Genomic DNA, 27034 nt, shown 5'->3' on the forward strand with positions numbered 1-27034 from the left:
TTTATGTAGCGCCTCCTCGGTCGTGGCCACGGCGGTGCCATTATCTCCCTCCGGTCTGGCAAGGCAGGCACGAGATCCTGGCGGCCCCCTCCAAACCGGCCTGTCCAGTTGACTGGCTGACCCCCAGGCTCACCCGCGGCCCCTGTTGCCGCGGGGTCTCCGGGGGCTGCTCGGGCCCGTGTTGCGTAATCCAGGAACGCACCCACCTCTTTACTGCCGGGGCTCGCTGGGTGCCTCACAGCAAGGGCTGCGATGACAAGATGCCAAGGCCTGGAGCTTCATTGGGCGTGGCCTCGCTCGAGGCTGCGCCGTGCACAGATCTTCACCGCCCGCCTCCAGCACTCCCTGTCCGCCATCAAGCTGCTGTCGAAGTTACGGGCCCGCCAGACCGCACCTCAGCATGTGCGCGTCTCTCTGCAGTCGGGACAGATATTTTGACGCATGACACGCTCGGATGTGAGGTAGGATGAGGAAGGCTTTTCGGTTTTCCCGGCGGGGCTTCAGTGCCGTGCGGCCATCACGGTCGGCAGCCTGGCCACGCCCCCAACAATGAGTAATAATTTCATTGAACAATGCCGCACCATTGACCAACCTACATGGACGCAAATATTGCTTGGAATGCCACCACTCTGTTCCGAAAAGAGCAACGTTGGGTGTTCCGACTACGTTCAAACATTAATGGATTGAACGATGAGATTCCCTGGATAGAATTACAGAGTTGATCCAGTGCTTAATTTGTAAAATTTGAAGTGCAGGTGCTCAAATCTTTGTCGAAAGCCACACCTACTTTTCTATGGCTCCACCCACTTCCTACACTGGCTCCACCCACTTCCTCAACTGGCACTGTGAAGTCAGATTTTCACCATAACCTTGTTGTCCCATATATTAAAAATATCACTCACAGTTGTTGAACAATCACAGACGTATAATGCCCCGTTTGGGAGCATAATGTAGCAGAGTCCCCAGTATTTTCTCTCTTCTTGCTTCTATTTTTCTCTCTAAATCTCACTGCCACGCCCCCCTGTCTACCTCTAACTCTGATTGTCTTCACTTTAGTTTCTCTTTAGTCTACCTATCCCGCCCTCAACACCCTTTCTATATATCTTTCCTTCTCTCCTCACCCATCTCTTACTCTGTCATCTCTCTCTTGGTATGTGACCTCACGGCTCACCCCTCTTTAATACCTCTGTCTCTCTCTCTGCTTCCTACCCTTTCCTCCCTACTGGCATCTTCTACGTTATTACTCACCTCCCTCTTGCTACCATTCATCTGTTCTGCCGTGGAAGAGAGTATCGATCATAAAAAAAGTCACCAAACATAAGTATTTTTTTTGTTTCCGGCACCCACACGTTGAACACCAAGGACCAATAATCATGGACACCACAGCAAATCAGAGCTTTCAGCATCCCTAAATGTGTTTCCCAACCTAGTCTAATATCTGAGCCAGAACCCGACCTGATACTTGAAGCAATGCAGACATCTTTGCATTTCCTGCCAGGTACCTTGGAAACGTAACTGTAAAGGATCTCATCACAAGCCAGGCAGCCTGCTTTCTTATGCTTGCCACTCCACCAGACACTATGCATTGATCCCTTAAGTACGCACACCTACCTTCTCAATCCTCTGCTTCCCAAACCTCCACAAGGTAATTCCCCTTGCTACCTTCCCAACCACTGATGCGCACTAATTTTGTTATAAAAAGCAACACGCTCCTAAGGTGACACTCCTTTCTGCATGCCTAAAACCCCAGACCTCTACTCCTTTGAACAACAAAGCTTCTATCTACATTCCAACAGCATTACAGCAAAACAGCAAGACAATGCGTAGAGCAGTGGTCATCGCTGCGACGGTGGCTACCAATCATTTTGCTCGAAACAGTCCACAGTACGTCATCGGGCATCACCGTGGTGATAGAAGTCACTGCTGGGCCATAATGAAATTCACCTTAATTCTGTATATATATATATATATATAATGCGCAACTGCAGGCTCGCAAGGGGGCAGTGCCTTGGCGCTCCTATGGACACACCATACCGAAAAACAAAGTTGTCCCTGTCAGTAAAACGGAGCAGAAAATGTGAAGCAGAAGCAGCAAGTAATGTTACTCTAAGCTATGGAAGAGAGAAACATCTGCCAGTGCTGTAGGAACAGCGAGTAAACCACAAGCTGCTCAACTTGGTGTAGAAAAATAAAGAGTTTAAGCCACAGGCTATTCCTGTTCGCTCATCATAGTAGGGACTAAGCAGCTGTTCTGACACCCGTCTGTCGAGTGGAAAGGAACAACAGAGCCTGGACTTGCTTGACAGGTGTACATGTAAAAGGGGCCCTCTGGTAACGGCTTAACATGTCGCAGACCCCCAAACACATATCAAATAAAGGAGCATTCTGCATGGCCTGCTGTTGATGATTGTTGTGGGTGCACCTTAAGGTTTCTTCCTTCTTTAAAACTTCATTAAAGTTATTGGGCAGTTGAGACGAGTCCACGAGTGAGACTGTGAAACCAAGTGCCAGATTTACAGTACACCCATCAACGTTAGGTGTTCTGAAGAATGTGTAGGAAACAGAAGGCCTTATGCTTGCCCTAAACAGTCTACAGGTGAGAGGAAGAAGTGGGGTATCACGGTCGGTTACTAAACCAAAACGGCGGTCCGTTGTCACGTGCAGCAGGAGATTGCAATCAATGCTGATGTGTTTTCACGAAATTGCACACCAGTCCAAAATGTCTCCAAATCTATATGAATTTTGACAAGTGCGAAAAATAAATATCTGACTTTCAGTGATAAAGTTGGCTCCATCCACAGGCGGATCTCCTTTGAATCAACACCAGCTCCTCCACCAACCCCCAGTCTCCAGCATGTCCATCCTTGGACGCAAAAGCGGCTTGAGGTCTAACACCATTAGTACTGAGGGTGGCCCTTCTAAGCTCCTCTTAGCGCCCGCTATTAATCAACACTGAAGATTGCATAAAGTGTCATCAATGAGGCACCAAGCGTTCGCGCAAAATGGGTTTCAAAGTAGCCACTCAGCACAGTGTGATCAATGGAGTACCCAGTGTGCAACAATATAATCATCAGGTGAATCATTGATTGACAAGGTGTCTAGCATGCACACAGCGTGCTTCCAAGCTATCTAGTGTGCACACAGTATGAATGAGTAGGGAACTAGTGTGTATACAGTATTATGATTGAGACACGCAACATGCACACCATATGAAACTTGTGCGTCCCCTGTATATACGGTATGATCAATTTGGTATCCAACATGCACCTAACATGGCTGAAGAGATATATTGTATAGATACAGCACAATTGATAAAAGGTGGACACACAACAAATCAGTCAGGTATATAGTATGCACACATTACTGAAGAGTTGTCAAGTATGTACTCAGTGTGATTGATGCACTCATCTCACACACACACACACACACAAAATGCACGGTCATGTGACTGGCACCCCCTCCCTTACTGGACGTTCAGAGGCACCAGCATGCGCAGGAAAGGCCTAAATATGGTGGAAGGAGTTTTGCCTGGTCCTGTTGCCTGCTTTGTGTAAATTAACTGAATCTTCAATTTGGAGCAGACGGAGGCTAGCTGCCCCGCCAGACCGCCATCCCTACCACCACGGTATTCTGGTGACCGTGACCGTCGGTCAGGTCGTCACAGCCGTCACACCACCCCCACTACCACCACACTCCAAAATGAAACGCAGGCAGCGTTGGTTTTTATGGCAAGGCAATGATCAAGGCATATTGGCATCGCTAGTAGCAGCTACTTACTAGTACAGTACAGAGTACTACTAACCGAGTTAGTACTTAACTTGTCTTACCGTTATCTGTGGTGGGCCGGCCGGCAGGGACTGACTCTGGACACACTAACACTGGTTTCACGGCGCACCCACGGCCTTTCTTTAATAACTGATTAGGCCTGCCTGGTGCTGCTTAATACTACCAGACACAGTACTGTAGTGGATGTGGCCGCTGTTCGATGCCCTCACAACGCCACGACGCGATGACTTGTGGTGAGCTGCCTGGTGCACGCTGCGGTGGTTAACCGTTATGCTGAGGCCTGAGACGTGGCAAATTTGCAATGTGAAAAAAATCTGCGCAGTGCGCACGTTGCCACACAGCCCGCCCCTACCTCATCATCACCAAAATCCAGCCCAAACCAGTGTCCTCCGGCCCGCCCACCACAGGCAAGTGGCTAAGGCAGCCGCGGCGCGCTGTGCGGTGCCGCCATTAACATAGTTATATTTAATGAATAAGAATCTCCTCTGGGCTGGGGCGGGGCTCAGGGCAGTTTAAGTGTCCCACACTCAGCAGCACTTTTAAACGACGGCTGCTCGGGAGATGTGAAAAACACATGCGGCTGCACGAGAGAGAGAGGACAGCACAGAAGCAGGTGTACAGTAATAAGTTAAATTGATTAATGTGACGTGAACAGTGCGAAGCAGGTGTACAGTAATAAGTTAAATTGATTAATGTGACGTGAATGGTGTGCCTCGTGCGCGCAGTGCAGCAGATGCGTGTAGAGTCAGAGTCGGACTGTAGACCCGGCCCTGTCAAGTAAGTGCCGGTGCTAAGCACCGGAAAGCACCGGCACAAATTAAGCCCTGAGTTGATCCCACCACTCTGTCAATTCCAGAGACATCCATTCTTATCCTATCCCTCCCAACATATGCTGCAACCGACTCTCACCATCCTCCTGGACACTTCCAGTAATCAGTCACTATACAACCCCCTTTGGAAACACTACACTTGCAACAACTGCATGCCATTACGGCCAACATCCATACAATTATCACTTGTCTTGCAGCTTTATTATGACCCTGGCCTCAACCACACATGTAACGTGGCAAAATATTGTAGGTTACAACGTTGTACGATGATGAAAAAACCCATTCGGTTAGAACAGTCGTCATCTGTTTCTCTCCCCCTTCGTCTTCCCCTCACTTCTTTTGCATCAAGCAGTGACACCATTACAACTGCACTGCAATCATCGGTGGCCCATTATTCACAACAAGCCATTTTTGATATAACTGCACTCTTAATATTACACCATTCTAAGATGGCTCCACCAGGTTTGGCAGCATTTGGCTCCAACCAGACCAACATACATGTGAATACCATGTTACGATCAGTGTGCTCACAGTCATGCCCCCCCTGACTTGCCGGACGCTGAGCACAAATATTGAAGGAGCCACAAAGAACACCTTCCAAGGCGGCGAGAGGTCAGGTAAGTTAAAGCACCTGCTTACACAGACGTAACTGTGAGTACTGCTTCATTGTTGCACCCCGCATGCTCCCGCAAGAACCTTGCTCATTATCCCATGATTAACTCTCACTTTTCCGTACAGATTGTGATGGAAAAAACCTCAGCCTGGCCTTATGGGACATTACGCTCACATTGAATAGGTAAGATGTAATATCCCACTCACCATAGACAGCACAGTGTGTCTTGAGAGGTTTTACCATCAATGGGTAGCCACTGCGTAACTTCACCCTCAATACGTTCGCGACAACCAGTTGACCATTGAGGCACCATAACATGTTTTCTTTACCTACCATGCACCGCTTCGAGAGCAACAGGCCGTAATGTTCGCGAGGTGTGTTTTGAAATACCAGTACCATCTGACATCAATAACTGTATTTTAACCAATCTGTTTGTTCATCCTATACCCACCTGTTTATTAACTAGCTCACACTTTTCACCCCGCAACAAGAATGATTGTGTGGATGAAGTAGTTGGTTGCATTGAAAGCTAACGGTTGACCGATGGGGGACCATCGCTTTACATAGAGAAAATGCCCTTTGTTGGGTTTCTTTCCATTCACTATGTACATTTCTCTTTGTTCCTTTGTCGTTCTGGATAGGATCATTCTAAGGGTCCAATGAGTGGCACTTCTAATTTGTACTAGGCCACCACACCACCCCAGGACTTACCTCACTCCCATCCTGGTCCTGAAGAAGGACAAAGGATCTCCTCCTGAGACTACATTACTGTGCGAAACATCTTGGCCCTACCCCCGTCCTAAATTAACTTCACACTCATCTAGCTACTGAGAGCCATTGCCACCCTCGAACAGCACACAACCTTCCGTTTTTTTAATGATGATAGAGGGATTTTTTCTATTAAACTGTATTACCCTCACTTCACTCTAGCCATCTTTCAATATCTGCACTTCACACCACCCATACTCAGACCCCAAACACTCATATGGCTAGATCACTAAAAAATATCTCCGACAAAGTGACCCTTCGAGAGACCCGTAGGGCATTGCAGTGCCGACCTGACAAGGAACACCACCCCATGATGAAGCATGACATCCTTTGGGGTGTGTGCGCCATCAAGTAAAGGACACACTGTCCTCTACCTTTTTTCTAAAAAGAACAGCACTCCCTTCTCTCTTCCTTACTTTCTCTTAGAAACTGTGTATTTCCTTAGTAACGGGGTTAATTAACAGTCGGCCTTTGTGTAGTAACTCATGAAAGTAATTAATTCTTGCTATGTGTGGATGATTTGACATCTTTAATTTAAAGTACACAACTATATTAGTACTTTGCCCAATGGAATAGCTTTCCCTTGGGAATAATATTGGGTCAACTTGGGAGTAGCAGGCAGTGGTCCTCTGGACCTCCCTGCTCCACCTCATCATTGCCCAAATGGTGCATCACCTGTTTCTTCATTAAACAATTAAAACAATGTTTCCTGGAAAGCAAAGGCAAGTCTCTGCATTCGAGGTCATAACAGCCTATCTGCATAATTAATATTAATTAAGCTGTTTGTTTTGCGTACCCCTTTAAATGGGCAATTTATAATGCGACCAATTTGCACATAGGTCACATTCCAAACTGCATCCCCGTTTGCAAACCAGTCAGTGTGCAATTTGCATTTCCCTGATTTTGAAATTAGTGCTGTACATCAGGACTTTTGTAACTTGTGAAAATGTGTTTCCAGGCATAAAGCTTGATCCACGGACTCTGGGACTGCTAAAAATGTAGTGCAAGGCCCTTGGGGCTAGATGTACGACCTGCGTATTAGCGCCTCCCAAATTGCGTAGCATTTGCGACTCGCAATTTGCAAGGCGCTATTTGGCCTGAACAACAGTGTGTTTAATACTGTTTGCGATTCCCTATGGGGTCGCAAATAGCGAGGCTCATGAATATTAATGAGCCTCTCGCAATTTGCAAGCCCGTTGGGAATGACAGGCCCTCCCAGGGATGGTGGCCTGCTGGGCTCAGCAGACCACCATGTCTGGGACTACTTTAAAATAAAGCAGCTTTTCTTAAAAAATGCAGCCTGTTTTTCTTGATGGAAAACAGAATGCATTTTTAAAAAAAAAACCTTTTCGTTTCTTTTTTTAAGGGCAGGCAGTGGTCCCTGGGACCCCTTCCCATTTGCGAATGCATTACCAACTACTTGAAGTAGGTGGTAATTTGCGAGTGTTTTGCGACCGCAATTGCAGTCGCAAAACATTGGTACATAGCTTTGTGGTCGCTATAAGGAAGGGAACGCCCCTTGCTAATAGCGAGTCACAAAACTGTATTTTGCGAGTCACAATTTATTTGCATCTCGCAAAAATACTGTTTGTACATGGGCCCATGCTTTTTAACGTGCACAAACAGAGTCGTACATCTGGCCCTAAGTCTCTAACAGAATGTAACAATGATTGCGGGTGCAAGGAAATCCATCTGCTTTAAGTTATTTGCTTCCTTTGGATATCGGGGCATTTAGATTTAGGACACTTTTCGTTTCGGTTTATTGGTCAGTAGCCTCCTAAACGTGATATAGATTTGCACCACTCAAATCCCTCCACTCCACTTTAGAATGTGAAAACGAAAAGAAGAAGCTCTACTCCAAGAACTGTTTCTCAGGGTGGTGCAAGACTACCTCTTGACTTACACTCAAAAGCACATAGAAGTCTACAGCCTGCTAGAGGTGCTGTAACCTTTTCAAGGGGTCAAAGGCCTGTAAGATGTATTTGGGGCTTCTGAACGAGTTGAAATGTCAGAGAGAGTTCATCTGTCAGTGTTGTGGGAAGGCTGACTTGAATACCTGCAAGTACTTCAGAAAGCATTGAAACTCTTGTTTAAGGCACACAACTGCAGCAAGGTTCGGCACTGCCTCGCTCGAGACTGAAATATGGTGATATTACCGATTCTACCTTTGAACCCTTTTTAAACCCCTTTAATGACTACAAACATCCTCCTTCAACCTCCAACTAAAACACTGGCACCTAACTTGATTCAACTTCATGTTGCATGCTCTGATCTTAAATCACTTTCCCCTGCTGACGGACCCATGAACTTGAATTACCTGCAAGTGACTGCAATGCAGCTTGAAAGCTAAGGATACAGATTCAACGTAGCTGACCGATTTCACTTCTGGGCACTTCAGCGCTCTTTAGCTAGGTAAACGTGGCTCAATGGATGTACATTAGAATATAGCAACGTTTTTACTTAGGAAATCCTGTTCCTTAGTATTCCTTTCTCAAGCACAGCTCAGATGCAGGTACAACAATGATTCAGTGTGACTCCACTTACTCTGTCTCCTGCCTAAAGAACACCTGACTAGCTGCATCCTTGATTTTTAGTCGGACAACATATGATTTATTGTAACTCTGGATTCTTCTGCATATTAAATTGTTATCTTGGTTTTTGTGATGAGGTTCTTTATATTTCTTATGAATGTACTTCTGCTGTAACTTATGACACAAGCACCACACACCCTTTCACCTGCAGTAGAGCTTTGATGTTCAAGTGGTGTTAACAACGGTGAGGTAGATTGCTAGCTAAGCCACCAATGAAGAATCTACTATGTGCCTGGTTTATTATGGCTGAGACACCTTTTATGCACATTTTACAATAATGATTATCTAAGTAACTTTGCCCGTAGTTTTTTGAGTCTTGCTTTTGGTCTCTGAGTGAGAAAATAATTGTCTCAGACTGTGCAAGAGTTCCTTTAATGGCCAAACGATTAAAAAACGCTAGTAAATTTGAGGATATGAGGCCTGATATAAGGAAGTAAAAGTAAACCAGAAATCTGTCAGGTCCTGATGGCTTCCCAGTTTTAAGTGTCTTAAATCCCTTTATAGATTATGTGATTTCTTGAATTTTAAGGGCTGTATTAAGAGACAATTGTACTTCTGCCTTGAGTTTAGGATCATGGATCTTCTTCAAAGTGTGTATTTTTGATTGCTTAGGTATTTCAGATGCAGTCTAAGAGCCCGATTATGATGTCGGGCAGTTCACTGTCAACAGGCATTTGGTGGCGGTCCACCCAACATCCAGAGTATCGGTCCGACCGACGGATTACAATGCCAGCGGACTGATTGATTTCGGCGGGGGGGGGGGACTACTGCCTCTGACTGGCCCAAGGAGCCCGGCAGGGCGGTGATCAGACGGTAATTCCTACAATGAGGATGGTGTCCGCGCAGGCACTGCCATAGGGATTATGATGTCCATTTTCCTCTGCCTTTACATGGCGATCCAACAGGATGTGGGGAGCCCACAGGGATCGGGAAGATTAAGCGAGCTATTACCCAGAATCACATGGTGCTGGGCTAACCTGCCGCCTGCACTGGGGATCGAACCGTGAACCCCGTAGTCCAGAGTCAGGCACCCTGGCCGCTGCACCACACCTCCCCGCCTGGGGCGGAGGTCCGTGCGCCCCCCTCCCATTCTAAAAATTCCTGGCCCCAGGGGATGGTGTCCCCGGGGCCAAATACTGCAGAGGGAAAGGGGCATGCAGCCCCCCTTCTCTTATAATTGAAAAATAATAATAATAATAAAAGCCACTGGCACGACTCCAGAGGCCTCCCCAACCTGCTGGCTGAAGCGTTGGCAGCCAATCAGAGTTTTGTATTTCCCTGCACGAGCTTGTCTTTTTTTGTGAAGGTTTCACGACCACAGACATCACTATCTGTTTCTTCTTAAAGTTCTCCAAAACCTCTGAACATATTTGCACAAAATAACAAAAAGCACACTCTCATAACAACATCTACCTTTCTGCCGAACTCGTGTAATTCTGTGCAGTAGTTCGGGATGTAGGTTCGATAACACTTTCTTTTGGGAATGAAAATGTGAAAACACACTTTTTTTAATCCTCTTTTTCTCAGCGTCCACTTAACGGATCACCGCAAAACTTCCCATGCAGAACAGAAATTACTTTGACACTTTTTTGGGGGGAAATTTCGTAAAGATTCGTTCAAAGGCGCCAAAGATATAGGCAAGTCAAAAACGCTTTTCCTATGGAAATTAGGTCCTAACCATAGCTATCTACTGGTGACCACCAGTAGGTGATATATATATATATATATATGTATATATGTTAAATTATAAAAAATTAAAAAATTAGAACATTTTAATATACATTTAAATCATTATTTAAAATAATAGTTTTACATTATATATGTGTCCATAAACATACATTCATTCATATATATATGTGTGTGTGTTTGTTTAAATAAGCATATATTAATATATATTTTATATATTATTTAAATATATTTAATTTTACATTACTGTCACATGTTAATATATTTAATATTTACTATTTTTAATCATATATATCTTGAAAAATGATATTTTTGTATATATTTTTTGATATTAATGTAAAACAATATTTTTCCCGATATTTTTGCACATACCAATATACGTATAGGAAAACTATATTTCTATGATCGATATTTTTGACATGATATTTCTGGAGCACGCTATTCAGGTTTTCGATATTTTGTCAGCGACCCCTTTGTGCTACACGAATCGCTTCATATCTGTAAATAATGATTTTTAGCAGTATTTGTGCAATATATATTAAAACTAAGAGATCCATACAACATTATGATTGATGTGGAATAGAAAATAAGGTGAATTCTTCTTTGTTTCTATTATGTTTTCTTCATGGGCATAGAAGCGGACGATATTACACCAAGGTTTTATTGCTTTATGTGTTCTTGATGAAAAGAACCTGGTAAAATTGTGTTTGTATGAAACTGGGTTCCAGTGGAATAAAATCCCTGCTTACTTTCAAGGAGGTAAGATTGGGAAGTTTTTTTTAAAGTAGCCAGAAGCTTGGCTCAGACAATCATTATTCTTTCTCTCTCTGCAGGTTCAGGGCATGCAGTTTGAACAAGAATCGGAATTATGAGTTGTGTGATAATTATCACACCCATCACAGTTTTACAGTTCACAGATTCGGGCATGCCACACTTGGTGACATTTATTGAGTAAAAGGGCCTGGAAGAAAGGCAAAACCTGTGGAGTTTAATGTGTTAAAAACCCATTCTGCATGTTAATCCTCAGGTTCATGTTCAATATTAGGAATAGGAAGTTTTTACCACATTTGGTCAATACCTGGACCTGGGGTAATTTTGTTTACTATGAGCCTGATTAGGACTTTGGCTGTGCGGGAGTGGGCCCACCACGCCGCCGCCCAGCCTCCACCTTGCCAAAGCTCATTGTCTGCCAGCTGCCAGATTACAAAGTATTTTTGTAGTCTGGTGGGCTGTCCTTTGGCATCCCACAACATTGTCTTTCAAAAAGGCGCCAGAATGGAAACGTTAAAGGCCGTTCCTGCATGACATGGAATATTAAGTCCTTGCCGTGCAGGAACAGGGGGGGCATCTACACAGGAGGCACACCACGTGCCTCCTTGCATTGATCCCCAGGCCCAGAGGCCTTTGCTTCCTCCTGCCTCATTTTTCACGACAGACTGACCACCGTGAAAAGTGAGGTGGGGAGGAAGCTCGTAATATGCTTGGCAGTGCCGCAGCGACAATGCCAAGCATATTGCGGCCTCAGGACTTCCATGCCACCGCAGGGGATCACGGATCCATTGAGGTGGTCCCCTCATGGTCCGACTGACGCACTCATAATTAAGTGATCGGAGAGCTGGTGAGGTGGTCCAAGACCGCCACCTCACCTCCGCCACAGGTTGAGCATTCCCAGGAACCGCCAAACTTGTAATCAGGCCCTATGTGTGATAAATAACCCATCTTCTGTCCAACTTGTGATGAGGCCTTCAGTGTGAACAATTCTGTAACATCGTCAAAGTGAATACATGTCCACTGACATACTGTTTTTGCAATGACATTTTAGGGTTGGACTGGCATGTACGCCATTCTGACATTGCCAGAGCAGCCACATTTGGGGTGGTTCTGGCTATCTGTTGGGCCCTTTTTTCTCCTGGGGTGGCCCAATTTTACGAAATTATTCTCATTATGATTATAATGCAGAATCCGCACTGCGACTAGGTGATTGCAAGTTATGTATAGTGTCCAAGTGCAGATCAGCAGTGGCCAGGCCGGGCACACAGAGTATTTAGCGACATCATACGGGGGACAGTGCCAGAATGTGGGTGTGTTTATATTTGAAATAAATTACTTTGAGCTGGTGCCAGCTGTGCGAGTGGCCACTATGCCTTCCCCACTTTCCAGCCACGCTGCACCCCTGGTGCCAAAGCATGCTTTAAGGATAAAATCAACATCCGTTGCCCAGAACCCCAAAGTACATCACCAGCTAACTGGCTGGATACGGTTTGTTGGCCCTCTGGAAAAACTGTTGCCTGTTACTTTGCCTATGCAACACAGAGAATGTGCATAGAAAATATGGGGAAGTTATGTGCAAGTATGTTCATTGGAGGGATCGGTGGGACAGCATGAGAAAAAAAAGCTGGAGGGCAACTACCAACCCTGTGAGTAGAGTGACGAACCACTCATCTCTCACAGTTCTAGACAGGACGAGAGAAGTGAGCAAGCCAAGAAGATGGGGCTTGGACACTGGACTGGGACCAGCGCGTTGTTATTCCGAAGTCTGGGTCACATGGGAGTAGTGCAAATTTTTCACGAAAAAACACAACGCGCGGTGCAGTCTCCCCAGCTGAATCCGCTTCCGTGGAGCAGTAATTTTTTTAATTTACTTACATGAAGAGCTGTAGGTCTATGAAGGCAAATATATATTTTGGCCCCCCCAGAACGTGTTGCCCCTTAATGCGTGGTCTGCACAGTAGCCAGAGGTGTTTAAAATTGTTAATTCCTCATTTCTGTCTCATATCCCTGCTTCCCCCATGCTCTTAGTGAGATAATGAGCCCTTATAATTCCTTTCATAGATTACTTGAAGATTTTCACAATGATTTACAAATGAAACTAGTTAACAGTGATGTAGCGCTATGAAGAGGAATCGAGCCACCGTTGTATCTTTACTAGTCCCACTGCCATTGCTCCATCTTCAAGTGCTTCCCACCTTTATTTTTAATTCAGATTTACCTGCAGTAGAGTGTAAAAATTGAGTTACTAATGGTACATTACATTCAGATTCAAAAGGCAAATTATTTCAAGTTGCCTAAGGCTGGGCTATATCAGGTTCTTGTAGTTCTCGGTCAAAAATAGTACAGCGAAATATTTGGTAATTTAACGTTTGTCAGACAAAAGATCTGTCCTTAAAAATGCTAGAAGAGCAGAGCAATCCTTCCAAAGTGATAGCCAACAGCATCCCTACACAAAGATGGCAATTACGATCCGGTAAAAAAATTCCCCGTGCGACTTGTATCCGGTCTTTTTACCGTACGAATCGTACAAGTGCCGTACGAACTGGCAATCACGATTCGCATGGTAAAAAGTCCATACGAACCGCATCGGGAATGATTTCCCACACGTCCTCGGGTCGGAAAATGTGTCCGACACGTCCTCGGACGATTTACCGTACAAATGTGAAAGGTGAAGTCCGACTGAGGAATCACGATCCATCCCGTGCGTCCGATGTTACAACCGTATGGAAAAAACACCGTCCGCACCGAACTCCCATAGCAACCATGGAGACATGTGCCCGCATACGCGCCCAACACACCCCCGCCCCCGTACGTCCGAGACGTACCCCCGTGTATGTACACCCCCACCCGTGTATGTACATCCCTGTACGTCCGAGTCGTACCCCCACCCCTGTACGTGTCGTACCACCGTCTATGGACACCCCAGTACGTTCGAGTCCTACCCCCACCCCTGTACGTGTCCGACCCCCATGTATGTACACCCCAGTACGTTCGAGTCGTACCCCCACCCCTGTACGTGTCGTACCACCGTCTATGTACACCCCAGTACGTTCCAGTCGTACCCCCACCCCTGTACGTGTCGTACCACCGTCAATGTACACCCCAGTACGTTCCAGTCGTACCCCCACCCCTGTACGTGTCGTACCACCGTCTATGTACACCCCAGTACGTTCCAGTCGTACCCCCACCCCTGTACGTGTCGTACCACCGTCAATGTACACCCCAGTACGTTCGAGTCCTACCCCCACCCCTGTACGTGTCCGACCCCCATGTATGTACACCCCAGTACGTTCGAGTCATACCCCTACCCCTGTACGTGTCGTACCACCGTCAATGTACACCCCAGTACGTTCCAGTCGTATCCCCACCCCTGTACGTGTCGTACCACCGTCTATGTACACCCCAGTACGTTCCAGTCTTACCCCCACCCCTGTACGTGTCGTACCACCGTCTATGTACACCCCAGTACGTTCCAGTCGTACCCCCACCCCTGTACGTGTCGTACCACCGTCTATGTACACCCCAGTACGTTCCAGTCCTACCCCCACCCCTGGACGTGTCGTACCACCGTCAATGTACACCCCAGTCGTACCCCCACCCCTGTACGTGTCGTACCACCGTCCATGTACACCCCAGTACGTTCCAGTCCTACCCCCACTCCTGGACGTGTCGTACCACCGTCAATGTACACCCCAGTACGTTCGAGTCCTACCCCCACCCCTGTACGTGTCCGACCCCCATGTATGTACACCCCAGTACGTTCGAGTCGTACCCCCACCCCTGTACGTGTCGTACCACCGTCAATGTGCACCCCAGTACGTTCCAGTCGTACCCCCACCCCTGTACGTGTCGTACCACCGTCTATGTACACCCCAGTACGTTCCAGTCGTACCCCCACCCCTGTACGTGTCGTACCACCGTCAATGTACACCCCAGTACGTTCCAGTCCTACCCCCACCCCTGTACGTGTCCGACCCCCATGTATGTACACCCCAGTACATTCGAGTCGTACCCCCACCCCTGTACGTGTCCGACCCCCATGTATGTACACCCCAGTACGTTCGAGTCGTACCCCCACCCCTGTACGTGTCGTACCACCATCTATGTACACCCCAGTACGTTCCAGTCCTACCCCCACCCCTGGACGTGTCGTACCACCGTCAATGTACACCCCAGTACGTTCGAGTCCTACCCCCACCCCTGTACGTGTCCGACCCCCATGTATGTACACCCCAGTACGTTCAAGTCGTACCCCCACCCCTGTACGTGTCGTACCACCGTCAATGTACACCCCAGTACGTTCGAGTCCTACCCCCACCCCTGTACGTGTCGTACCACCGTCAATGTACACCCCAGTACGTTCCAGTCGTACCCCCACCCCTGTACGTGTCGTACCACCGTCTATGTACACCCCAGTACGTTCCAGTCGTACCCCCACCGCTGTACGTGTCGTACCACCGTCTATGTACACCCCAGTACGTTCCAGTCGTACCCCCACCCCTGTACATGTCGTACCACCGTCTATGTACACCCCAGTACGTTCCAGTCCTACCCCCACCCCTGTACGTGTCCGACCCCCATGTATGTACACCCCAGTACATTCGAGTCGTGCCCCCACCCCTGTACGTGTCCGACCCCCATGTATGTACACCCCAGTACGTTCGAGTCGTACCCCCACCCCTGTACGTGTCGTACCACCGTCTATGTACACCCCAGTACGTTCGAGTCCTACCCCCACCCCTGTATGTGTCCGACCCCCATGTATGTACACCCCAGTACGTTCGAGTCGTACCCAAACCCCTGTACGTGTCGTACCACCGTCAATGTACACCCCAGTACGTTCGAGTCCTACCCCCACCCCTGTACGTGTCGCACCACCGTCAATGTACACCCCAGTACGTTCCAGTCGTACCCCCACCCCTGTACGTGTCGTACCACCGTCTATGTACACCCCAGTACGTTCCAGTCGTACCCCCACCCCTGTACGTGTCGTACCACCGTCTATGTACACCCCAGTACATTCCAGTCCTACCCCCACCCCTGTACGTGTCCGACCCCATGTATGTACACCCCAGTACATTCGAGTCGTACCCCCACCCCTGTACGTGTCCGACCCCCATGTATGTACACCCCAGTACGTTCGAGTCGTACCCCCACCCCTGTACGTGTCGTACCACCGTCTATGTACACCCCAGTACGTTCGAGTCCTACCCCCACCCCTGTACGTGTCCGACCCCCATGTATGTACACCCCAGTACGTTCCAGTCGTACCCCCACCCCTGTACGTGTCGTACCACCATCAATGTACACCCCAGTATGTTCCAGTCGCACCCCCAACACAACCTCCTAAGTACGGAGCGCACCCCAGGCCCCAACATCACAACCGCATGTACGAGTCGTAACAAGCCACACACAAGGACAGCACCGTACAACCAAATGGCCCATGTACACACCGTACACATGCTCAAAACGCACGTACACAACCAGGACAAAACAAAACAACACAAGAATACACTATTCGAATGGCACAAAGCCACTAAACATGGCCAACAAACACTAAAAAAACACATTCACTGACCTGCAACTGCCAAAAACAAACAGAGGCCCAAAACACCACCACTCCTTATAACACACCCACCCAAACTTCAAACACAGCCACACCCACCAATGGACCAATAAAAAGGGCCCACACACACAAACCATGAGCCTTTGCAACAGACTCACTGCTGCCAGACACCACAGAACCATACTACAAGCTTCACCACACCTTACACTTGCACACCTTCACACAACCACCTTCACAAACACCCCCTCATCACATTCACACACACACACCTGCACAACCACACCCACACACCCACAACCATCCACACACCCCCCCACCATCCACACCCACACCCCTCACCATGCCCACTAACATGAATCCAAAGTTCAGTAACCGAGAGTTGGAGGTCCTTGTTGATGAAATCCTCAGAGTCGAGCCACAGCTCTTTGGAACATTGGTCAGACAGACCAGCATGGCAGCAAAAACAGCCATGTGGCCGACCATCGTCGATGCTGTGAATGCTGTTGCGGACACCAGAAGGACCAGGCAGGAATGCCAAGCCAGGTGGTACGAATGCGGAGGAGGGTCCGAGCCAAGATGCTGGAGGAACACAACCAGGCCAACGCCACTGGAGGAGGGCCCTCCCGCAGACCCGTACACTACCAGCCCTGGGAGGAGAGGGTGATGGCCATACAGCCGGTGGAGGCAGTCGAAGGATTAGGAGGACTCCGAGACCCGGGTGAGTACACGAACAACGCACCTCACATGGGGGGGACCTCATCCACAACCAAACTTACAAACAGGCACGCAACCACCCCAACCTATCGCATGACTCAACCACACTCCATGAACACGCACATGCCACTGGCGCCACCATGCCCCATGCACCCAGCTGGACAATGTCAAGTCACAGGCCACAGAAGACACCAACACATGACACGGTAACCCGGATGGCGGGAGGGTGGGCCCCAAAAATCACATAGTGCAACTCAGAAGCAGACAACAATGCCCTCTGCCCATATGGCCCAGGTCACAGCCAGACAAACAGTGTGTCCCCACACAGGAAAGACTCGCCAGCAAATGGCGGACGCCTTGCATCAACACATGGGGGTGAAGGCACTGTTTTGCACATGACAGCAGCTAATGAACAGCCAACACTGTGAAAGAGTGGCAGCACACACAACCACAGCAGCAGCGCACACACAGACACTACACCCAATGGGTGCCTGGAGATCAGAAACAAACTCACATCAACAAGCCAAGGGCCATTCAAAGGACTGGAAAAAGTGTGTGTCTAGGAAGCTGGGCTGAGGTGACAGAGGGTGACACACAGAGGGAGGGAGAGGGGGACAGAGAGGGAGGGAGAGGGGGACAGAGAGGGAGGGAGACACAGGGACACGGACAGAGGGAGGAGGCTGACACACAGAGGGAGGGAGAGGGGGACAGAGAGGGAGGGAGACACAGGAAGACGGACAGAGGGAGGAGGCTGACACACAGAGGGAGGGAGAGGGGGACAGAGAGGGAGGGAGAGGGGGACAGAGAGGGAGGGAGAGGGGGACAGAGAGGGAGGGAGACACAGGGACACGGACAGAGGGAGGAGGCTGACACACGGAGGGAGGGAGAGGGGGACAGAGAGGGAGGGAGACACAGGGAGACGGACAGAGGGAGGAGGCTGACACACAGAGGGAGGGAGAGGGGGACAGAGAGGGAGGGAGACACAGGAAGACAGACAGAGGGAGGAGGCTGACACACAGAGGGAGGGAGAGGGGGACAGAGAGGGAGGGAGAGGGGGACAGAGAGGGAGGGAGAGGGGGAAAGAGAGGGAGGGAGACACAGGGACACGGACAGAGGGAGGATGCTGACACACAGAGGGAGGGAGAGGGGGACAGAGAGGGAGGGAGACACAGGGAGAGCAAATCAGCCGTGTGGTGTGTGGGAATGTCTGCTCGTCAGCAGGTAGACTGCGTGCATGTAGCCAAGGGTGGCCAGTGCCAGAACCCCCCCTCTTCACCATGGCAAAACACAGGGCCATGTCACAACCTGTTCACGAGCACAACGACAGCTACCTGCATTATATAAGTGTGTGGATCCACTCCATGTGCACATGTACAGTGCTACACGGAAGGCGCCAATGCATGGCTCGCCACACCTGCCCACTCCACTGCTGACTGCAGTCACACTTGACGCAGCAAGTAAGACTGTGCCACACATAGTTAAAGGGGCCAAAGTGGTGCCCAAGGGACACACCCATGCACAAGTGCACTGTGAGTGGAATGCAAGACAGATCCTAATTCCAAGAGGAAAAGTGCCAACTTTGAAACTGATGAAACATGGATGTTGCATGGACCAAAATTAACATTGTCTCTCTCACACACAGGTCAACGTCGTGGTTCACCCCCCAACACTGGTGGGGGAAGACTCACAGGACCCGGATCTGCGGGAGCCCGATCCCACCGGCAGCGACGACTCTCACCACTCTGTGGACGACCCCGACCGACCTGGCCCCTCTGGTGTCCAACGACCTGCAGCACCTGCATCAGGTACAACTGTGCCAACCACCACCCCCACTCCTGCCACATCCCAGGAGACACCCAGGATCCCTGCCCCACCACCACAATGCAGCCAGGCTGGCCAGGAGGGACACAGTGTCCCGGGCACCCAGGAGGAGGCAGGCGACAACGCCAATGCCACCCCTCAGGGGTCCCGGAGACCCGATGTACCCACAAGGGCAGGCCAGGTGCAAGTGGGCAGGGGTGGTGGGAGTGGAGGACGGCGGAGGCGCGAGCCTGACCAGTTGGCTGGGGAACCGGTATTTTCCCATGTCCGTAACATCCTGGACACATACCGGCAGGACACCACGGGCCTGGCCCAGGTTGTGTCCGTCCTCGAGGGGATCAAGACCCAGCAGGCCCAGCAACATGCGGAGCTACATGCCTGTCTACTGCAACACCAACGGAGGATGGAGGACAGACAGGCTGAGCAAGTGACGGTGTTCCAGGGGATTCACGATACACTCCGTCGGATGGCCGACAACATGGACAACCCTCCCTGTGCCAGACGGCGTAGAACATCACCACCCACAGGGAGGGATCAGGAGGAGGAGGAGACATCCGACGGAGCATCCCAAACATCGTCACGGCCTGCTTCTGAGGGTCCCCGCAGGAGGCCGGGTCGTCCACGGAAAGGACCGTGAGGGTCAGCGCTACATCACCATCTCCCAGGACACCTGGCCTGGCACCTGGCCCACAGGAGCAACAGCATCACAGCATCAAGAGACATTCTCTGCCACATGGCCCTGCTGGTCACTGTCTAACCAATGGTGACAAAGACTGTGGCATGGACAATGAGGATTTCCAATGGCAAGGGCACCAACTTCCCTACTGAACTTTGGATTCCAAACTCCCGGAAAGCACCTCACTTTATCCCCCCAAATAAAATATTACACCATGAAGAGAAGATGCCTGCTGGTTGCATTATTACCTTACATGTGTGTTGTAAAGTCTAAACATGCCTGAGTTCTCTTTTGACTTCAACCATCCACACCCTGGGGCCTGAGTCTGGCACAGGACACACGGGTCACAGTGTATTAGGCAAGACAGACATGGAGCACCATACAAACCCGTGATGGGCCCAACCAGCTGAGGGGGTGGCCGCACAACCGTGCTGACAGACACATTGAGTACAGCAACAGTCATGCGCAGAGGTCAGGGATCATGTGGAGTGTCCTGGGGGGGCACCCAGGTATGTGTAGACAGGTGGCAGAACCATGTCCTGCAACCTTGAGTCCGGTGGATGCAGAGAATGGGGGCCTGGCCAACGTTGGATGCATGGGGATGGCACATGTCACAATACCCACACAGTCATGGACATCATGCCCAATACACAGTCTCAGCCCACACACACAGCTTGCATCTTGCTACTCGACACATCGACACATAGCCACTATCCGGGAAAACCATGCCAGACATGCTGGATGCACCGTGGCAACACACCAGCATTGACTGAGAAGAGGCACCTTGGAGGCATAGGGACACCTTTATTAGTCATGTTTTCGTGATTGCAGAGGCAACTTGAAGTACACATGAACACATCATGTGGAGTGACATGTGGGTCCAACACTGGCACCCCCCTTCTGCAGCACAAATGCGTGATAGCCATGGAACTGGCACACAATTGTCGGCCAACAGCTAAACACCCACAGCTGCTCACGGAGAGACTGCCATACACCATTGATCCGCTGATGTAGAAGTCCCACACCATGTCAAGCCAATGCAAACCGTATGTGTCCGAGGGCAGTGTTACACACATTGATGCCATCATCACAATCCACTATCCCATCACTGATGACTGTCAACAAGTCTGACCATCTATTCAGGTGTATCCAGCTGCATGTTATGTGTACCATGGTGATGCTACATGTCTGCAGAGGAACCAAACATCGACAGGGGCAGTGTGCATACATCGTGAACAACTGCCACACCCAATACACCCCTGATGCATCCCTTACCCTAAGGAGACATCCAAACGTGTCCGTGCCTGTAACGCTGAGTCAGCCCACGATGACGTGTCCATGAGGAATAGCAGTGCCACAACAATGCAACCAGCAGACGGCATGCGCAAGTACCTGGGGAAGAGAGACACACAAGAAGTCAGCCACAAAAAGCACAGCCACTTGCATGTGCATTTACTCGACACATGTATGGATGACAACATGCTAGGTCACAATTATGACTGGGGAAATACAACCATCACTGCCACCATCACTCCAGTGACACACCCACACACACCTCTGACTCACGTGCCATACATGCAGGTGGAGACACGCATCACAACACATGCCACACAGGGACCAATGCGTGCACACTCAGACACTGGTACTCACCACTAAGCAAAGAAGTCGCGTATGAGCCGAGTCTGGATGTTCTCTTGCGGCTCCACATCCTCCACATCACTAGCCCCATTGCCAAGCCCTTCGTCCTCCACGGGTGGATGGTCCTCGTCATCTTGATCCAGGATGAGTGGCACAGCTTTCTCAACTGCCATGTTGTGCAGCATGCAGCAGACCATGAAGATCTTGCAGACCTTCGCAGGGGCATATGGGAGTGCGCCGCCGGTCTTGTGGAGGCACCGAAATCGGCTCTTCAGCAGGCCAAACGTCCTCTCTATCACTCGCCTTGTCCGGCCATGGGCGGTGTTGTAGCGGAGCTGGGCCGGCGTGATGGGGTTGCGGAGAGGTGTGAGCAGCCATGGCATGTTGGGATAGCCAGCGTCCCCTACATGGGAAGCACATGGACATCGTTAGAAGTGGTGAAGCGGTCGTGCTGGTAGGCTATGCAAAATACAGGACAGACAGACTGTACCCACCAACAACACATGGTCTTTCGTTGCGCAGCTGCATCATCATTTCAGGCATCCTGCTACGCCTCATGATGTAGGCATCGTGTGCTGATCCTGGAAAACGAGCACAGACATGTGAAATCACCATGTTGGACAGACACACCACAAGGGCATTGATGGAGTGGTAGTGCTTCCGATTGCGGTACGCTACCTCCCGTGCGTGTGGTGGTACCAAAGCTACATGTGTCCCATCTATGGACCCAATGACATGGGGCATCCCTCCCAGGGCATAGAATCCACGCTTGACCGCAGTCAACTGTTCAGGGGTTGGGAACTTGATGAAGTCATCCAGGTGAATCAACATGGCCTCTAAGAAATCATGCAGCACACGGCAGAACATGCTCTGGGACATGCCACCAACATGAGCTATGGTATATTGAAAGGTACCCGTGGCAAGAAAATGTAGGGCAGCCATTACCTTCAGCTGGGGTGTCAGTGCCGTAGGATACCTGTGCTGCGGTTGCAGGTGTGGTGCCAGTCTCGCCGTCAACTCCAGAATCAACGGTTGGGGGAAGCGGTAGCACCGGATACTGTCATTCTCCCGCATGGCAGCCAAGTCCGGAATTGGTCGGGCAAGAGGCGGCGCTCTGCAGTAATTTGGAAGTGACAAGGAAGAGTGAGTGCACTACGACAACAATTCATATGTACTGAGCACATGTTGATCTGTCAATACACATATGCTACATAGGGAGTCAGGTATGTGCTACATGCCCTGGACACGTATGGCTGCCAGGTGACACTCCTACCAAGACCCAGCTACACACGGAGATTGAGAACCTCCCCATGCCATGCCATGGGAATAGCTGTGTCCCAGTGCAAGTGAACAGCCAGACGCAAGACAGGAGTGACATACGCCCACACATCAGCAGAAGTAGGATGCCGATTGCAGAAACTGGTAGCGGAACACTAGAGCCACAGGTCACATGACATTACACTAGGACAGCCCACACACCTTGCCATGAAGGTGCACATGTCATGACTCACCACACATTCATTGTGAGGATGCAGACATGTCCTTGTCACGCTACTCCGTGTCCCATGCATACATGTGCACCTCACATCCGATACCACATGTGGCATGGTGTGCGGAACAGTGTGCAATGTCAATCTACACACAGACACATGTTGGTTGCTGCAACAGCTGCAGCTTTTGAGGGTGCTCCAACATCAACCTGATGGGAAGCCCCCACACATACATGACATAGTCACATTGTGCACCATGGGTAGTGACAAGTCAGGTGTGGTAACCCCTGTACCGGGCATCAGGGGACACTTCCGTGTGTTGGTGTCCGTGCCATGCCAGTGACGCTCATCCCAAGTGTGCAGTACGACATGCACACATGTCAAAGGAGTCAAGGGCATGCCTGGCACACATTGCACCGTCACACAGTACATCTGTACACATCTCATCATACATCTGGTGCCTTCTCGACTCAGGAGTAATGTTCCACATCACAGCCTGTCACACCTGTGCCCCACACAAGTAGTAATGCACAGACGATGCCTTGATGTCCATTCATGGACAAGTATGTCCATCCATGGACAAGTATGTCCGCCCTATTCCTAACTGTGTGCCGCCTGTCACCACTGTGATGTGTGAAAACCGCCGTACTGCTGCTAAGAGGGCCTGTGTACGTTCCCATATCACTATGGGTGTCCTCGCGTATGCGTACACGTAGTGATAGTGAGCGTACAGGCGTGTGTACGGCCCGTACCACTAGGAGTACGCATACGGGAGGACACCCATAGTGATAGGGAGCGTACAGGCGTGTGTACGGCCCGTACCACTACGAGTACGCATACGCGAGGACACCCATAGTGATAGGGAGCGTACAGGCGTGTGTACGGCCCGTACCACTACGAGTACGCATACGCGAGGGCACCCATAGTGATAGGGAGCGTACAGGCGTGTGTACGGCCCGTACCACTACGAGTACGCATACGCGAGGACACCCATAGTGATAGGGAGCGTACAGGCGTGTGTACGGCCCGTACCACTACGAGTACGCATACGCGAGGACACCCATACTGATAGGGAGCGTACAGGCGTGTGTACGGCCCGTACCACTACGAGTACGCATACGCGAGGACACCCATAGTGATAGTGAACGTAGGCACGCGTGTACGGGCCGTTGCAATGCATTTGGGGTGCCCTAGGGCCCCGGAACGCACCGTACCTGTGTGTGAAGCTCCAAATTACATAGGGGACACATGAGGGACAAGTATTAAGGCCTACATGCATGCTGGTTGTCATGGAGACCAAGTTCAAATTTTGAATTTGTTCTGGAAGGTGCACAGCAGAAGTCAGTTGGAATGAATCTACTTTGTTGCAATGTGTTTGTGGGGCTGACATCATGCAGGAGAAAAAACCGATAGAGAACCCACAGACTGCTAGGTTTGAAGGGATTGGAGGAAACATAGGATGCAAATGTGAGTGACCAATCTGTACTCCTGTGCATGAGATGGGCCAGAAAGGCAGATATAAGGCAGCCAGGTCCCATGAGGGAGCACTTGCCTGCACATCTCTGTATTCCACGACCCAGCTGCTGCTACTGATTCCCTGGAACCATGTCAAGGGCTGTGGAGAGGTCACAGCCATTCACCCTGGAGGAGAACATGGCTTTGGTGGAAGTGATCCTCCCACGGTACCCCATGCTGTATGGGCGACCAGGTTATCAGGTGAGTGCAGTGTCCACTGGCACAGACTGTGTCCCTTTTTTGTGACCGTGACTTCTGCCATTGTGTCCAGGTGTGACACACATGCTATGTACTGTAGGGGGGGTCCCAGGGGGGGGAATGCCTGATGTCTCCCAGCAGTGCCCTGAGACAGGAGGGGTGGGTGCAGAGTCCTCCCAGCAGTGCCCTGAGACAGGAGGGGTGGGTGCAGAGTCCTCCCAGCAGTGCCCTGAGACAGGAGGGGTGGGTGCAGAGTCCTCCCAGCAGTGCCCTGAGACAGGAGGGGTGGGTGCAGAGTCCTCCCAGCAGTGCCCTGAGACAGGAGGGGTGGGTGCAGAGTCCTCCCAGCAGTGCCCTGAGACAGGAGGGGTGGGTGCCTATCACTCCCAGCAGTGCCCTGAGACAGGAGGGGTGGGTGCAGAGTCCTCCCAGCAGTGCCCTGAGACAGGAGGGGTGGGTGTGATGCACAGTGTGAGCCTGGCTCATTGATTGTGTAGTTGCCCTCATTCCACCTGTGTCCTTTCAATGGCACGTACTGCTTTTGCCCTTCCCCCAGAGGATCATGTCCCTATGACAAAGGTGCAATGCGTTGGATGCACACTATGCCTTGTTGTAAACAGCAAATGTGTTCTAATCTGTGTCCCTGTGACATGTGCAAGGTGTATTGATGTAGTGTCACTTGTTCATCCTCACAGGTAGACGCCTCTGCCAAGGAGCAGATATGGCTGGACGCCGTCAGCGCCGTGAGGAGTGCGGATGGTCGGAGGCGGCACCTGTCCCAGGTGAGGAAACGCTGGCAGGATATCCGGTGCTGGACGCGGAGGATCGCACGGGTCCTGCTGGGGGACTCACCTGAGAGCCACAAGAACCGCGGGCGCCGCCGTCTCTCCCACATCCAGAAACGTGTGCTGGCGGTGGTCTTTCCTGACTTGGACAGGCGTCTACAGGACATGCAGCAGCCGGAAGGGGGGAGGTACATGTGTGTGTTTGTTGTGTTTCACCAGCATTTGTAAGTGCACTGTTCCATGGATACACTTCCAGGGTTTATGGTGCTGTGCAGATCCTGTTCCCCACAGTATTGCAGTGCTCTCCTGCCTCCCTTCCCCTCCTTGCAATGTGTTCCCTGGTCTGTGTGTAGTCACTCCATCACAAGGTTATGTAGCCTGACACCTTCTCCAAGTGTACAATGCCTGCAGCATCATGTGTGGGGGTGGTGTGTAACAGGTTTTGTGACCTTGCCTGTGCCCTGTCCAGTTCTGGACTTGTGGGTTCCATGTCAGTTGGCACTAATGCTGAGTCCAGATATGGGAGTTAATCTCTCGAGTGCCAGGCCTTCCAGCAGGCATGTCCCATGTGGTGGCCTGTGACATGATGTGCATGAGTGTGCGTTACGCATAGTGCAGGGATGTTAGCGTGTGTTGCAGTCATTCCCATTCAGGAGCATGGAGTTGTGTGGCCACTACTGTCCCCAGGGGCATATTTTCCTAGGTATCATGTGTGTAATCCGAGAATGTCGACAATCTCTGTGTCTACAGCATAGGTTGTGCTCTGTGCCATTGTCCCCTGGCACCATGTTTCTTGACGTGAGATGTATTACAAGTGTCCACTGTCCAGCCTGACCTGATTTTCAAAGTACATACTCACGGTGGCCATTGCCTGTGTGTCTTGTTGCAATCATCTGATGATGCCCATTTGTACATGATTATTTGGACAGGCGCACCTTGGGTATTTGGTGTGCAATCTTGAATTGTTGCATCCCATGTGTATTTCACCCAGACTAAGAGATGTAAGTGCTTCCTGTGTCTCCACAGATTTGTAGGGGGTGGGTGGAGCGGCCATGGCCTACATGTCAAGACCTGTCATCTCCTTGCTCGGACTGGCCAGTGTGTGATGTTTGTCTGGACATACACTCAAGGTGCAGCGTGCCAGTCAGGGTGGGCATGTTCTCAGTATTACCTATGCTGCATGTGCCTCTAGTTCCTGGATTTGGTCCCTGCTCATCCCAATTTCCTGCCACGCTGTGTGGTGCAGATGCAGTGCTGTATTGTCCCCAGGGCCTTGCTCCTCAGTCAGAATACCATGTCATCTCATTTGCTATTGTGTCATGCTCTCCATAGTTTTTCCATGGCATGGTGGGTCACACAACTGTGTCTTGCAGGGCCTACGTATGTACCTTGTTTTGTAGTTGTAACTCATCCTTTGTTTCAGGCTATGCACTGTAACCTACGTAGATTTAACTCATGTGACATATGTATACAGGTGTATGATTAATTTCTGTCTCTTCACCCTGCCCACAGCATCGTCGGGGGACACGGAGGGAGACATGGACACAGACGGCGCGGAGGGACCGAGCACCAGTGCCAGCGGTGAC

General features: G+C 50.2%; 1 long non-coding RNA gene across 1 annotated transcript in view; it reads right to left on the minus strand.

Moving 5' to 3' along the window:
* LOC146871568 (uncharacterized) overlaps positions 1-4032 on the minus strand; it is a 46995-nt gene extending 42963 nt beyond the window's left edge. Inside the window, exon 1 of the long non-coding RNA XR_014959576.1 lies at positions 3828-4032. This is a non-coding gene — a long non-coding RNA (uncharacterized LOC146871568). The remainder of the gene's footprint in view (positions 1-3827) is intronic.
* Positions 4033-27034: the final 23002 nt, after the last annotated feature.

This window comes from Triturus cristatus, chromosome 1_1 (assembly GCF_964204655.1).
Source record: "Triturus cristatus chromosome 1_1, aTriCri1.1, whole genome shotgun sequence".
Taxonomy (NCBI): Eukaryota; Metazoa; Chordata; class Amphibia; order Caudata; family Salamandridae; genus Triturus; species Triturus cristatus.